Here is a 2,584-nt window from a genome sequence, read left to right as displayed (position 1 = left end):
GGTGGCACTCTTTCAAGACTATGACAGACACCGGAACTTGCTAAAAATATGTCTGAGCCTCCACCGTGTACCAAACCCTAGACTGTTTACAGTGGAAGGCATTTTCAAAATTCATGTCGGCCAATGGCTGCCTCTTCTCCTCATCTTGATTTGATGCAGCTTGGCAATGTGTGGCAGGCATCAGAGTCAGAGGGACCTGGATTCAAATCCTGGTTTTGCCACTTGCCAGCAGGTAAGACCTTAAACAAGAGACTGCAACGAGGATCTAATGCAATCACATATGCCAAGCACTCATCTGGCAAACAGCATGCGTATTAGTCTGCTCGGGCTGCCGTAACAGAGCACCACAGATTGGGGGGCTTAAACGACAGAAGATAATTTTCTCACAGTTCTGAAAGCTGGTAAAGCCTGGGAATCGAGGATTCATTCAGCAGGACTGATTTTTTCTGAGGCCTCTCTGCTTTGTTTGTAGATGGCTGCCTTCTCCCTGTGTCTTCACATGGCTTTTTTTTTTTTTCTGTCTCTGTAGGCATGTCTGTACACATATTAACCTTTCTTATGAGAACACAAGTCATATGGGATTAGGACTCACCCTAAAGATCTTATGTTAATTACCGCTTTCAAGACCTTATCTGAAAATATGGTTACATTCTGAGGTACTGGGGTTAAAATTCAACATATGAATTTTGGGGGGGACACAATTCGGCCCATAATAGTATAGTCTCAACTACTGTTAGCTACTTCTTCCTTCGCCTCCCATTGGTGGGTGTATGATTTCTCAGCTACGCCTATTCTGGCCATTCCATTTGTCCCATCAATACCTTCCCGAAAAACACGCGTTCACGCGTCACTCTGTAAATAACAATAACAGTGATGGTGGTCGTGCCGCCATCGCAGCACCACTGAAGTACGGCCAGCTAATCAGTTGAATAGCCCTCCTTTAATTTAATCAGATGGCCGTAATTTTCTGCAACAGGCCATTACAAGGGAGCAGTATGATCTCCAGGGCTGTTGGATGCCTAATTAAAAGTCACTGTAGCAAGAAGGGTATTGCAGTTACATCTCAGAATCACATGGTTCTGATGGTAGAGCGGAAGGAAACGAAGAGTTTTTACTGAGCTCTGAGGAGGTTGGACAGAGTGGCCGGAGAAGACAGTGGCGGCCTCTGCTGGCCAAGTGGAGATGGCATTGTGCCACTGCTGCCACTGGTCAGAAAAATCCAAGGTCATTCCTCTCTCCTTACAGGTGATGAGCCAGAAAGGCCTGACAATGGCCCAGATGGTCATCAGCCAAAGAATTTGAGGGATAAATGATCCATTTTTCTATTAACTTATTCAACAGCACCTTCTTATCAAGCATTTATTAGGTGTTGCCGATGGTAGTCATAACAATAAAAAATAGATGACATTTATAAATTTCTCTAAAGTATGGGTTCTTAACTTGAGGCTCTTGCTTCAGCACATTGGTCAAGTCCCTGGAATTGTGCACAATATTTTGTGCATGTGTGTGTTTTAGTTTTCTAAATTCTGTGGTCCTTGGCCACAACAGATTGACTTCTCTGTTCTAAATAATACTTGCTTCTGTGTACTGAGAGCTTACTGTGTATCAAGTACGTTATGTTCCCTTCTTCATTTTAACACTCATCAGCTTTTCCAGGTCTCTGTATCATCCCATTTAATATGTAAGAAAACTGAGGCTGGGAGGTGAAGTCTATAAGAGGCAGAGCCTGGACTTATCCATCCATACAACAAACATTTATTAAATTAAATATATACATTAAATGCCACACGTTATTCTAAGAAGTGGGGATGCAGTGGGAAACAAAAGAGGTTTTGTTCTTGTGGAACTTCCATTCTACATACATACCTTTGAATACTCTATTGAGATTATAACCACTAGACTAAAACATGCTGTTATACTATTTTACTTTTATTAATAGGATAATATGTAATAGTTATCAATTGCCACAGTGACGCTGCATAACAAACCATGAAATTTCAGTGGCGTACAATAATCAACATGGATTTGGGGTCAGCTGAGTCGTTCTGCTGATCTGAGCCTGTTTGGCTGATCTTGGCTAGGCTTGCACACATGCATGTGGTCAGCAGGCAGGTTGGCTGGAGGACGGCTTGCTATGCTGGCATCTCAGCTGGGGTGCCTCTTCTCTGCTCCATGTGGTTGCTCATCCTCTTGTAGGCTAACTCGGCCTGCCTCTTACGGTGGAGGCAGCAATCTGAGAGAGAGAACAGAACCACTCTTGATGCCTAAGCTCAGAACTGAAACCCCAGTCATTCTCCCACATTCTGTTAGGAAAGCAAGTCAGATTCAGTGGGAGGGGAGAGGGGTGTAAACTCTACTGCTCGATGGGAAGAGCTGCAAAGTCACATTGCAAGGGGCATGGATACAGAAAAGGGAACAATTGGGACTATTTTGCAATCAATCTATACATAACACACTCTAGTACGTTGAATAGGAACTGCCCCGCGCCCCCTGCCGCACCCGCCCCCCACCGCTGCCAAAAATCATATCTACCCAGAAGTTCAGAATATGACTGTATTTGGAATAAGGGTCTTTGCAGATATTT

The sequence above is a fragment of the Pteronotus mesoamericanus genome, unplaced genomic scaffold (assembly GCF_021234165.1).
Source record: "Pteronotus mesoamericanus isolate MK-2021 breed Mesoamerican mustached bat unplaced genomic scaffold, CSHL_Meso_final contig_78, whole genome shotgun sequence".
Taxonomy (NCBI): domain Eukaryota; kingdom Metazoa; phylum Chordata; class Mammalia; order Chiroptera; family Mormoopidae; genus Pteronotus; species Pteronotus mesoamericanus.
This window is presented reverse-complemented; position numbering follows the sequence as displayed.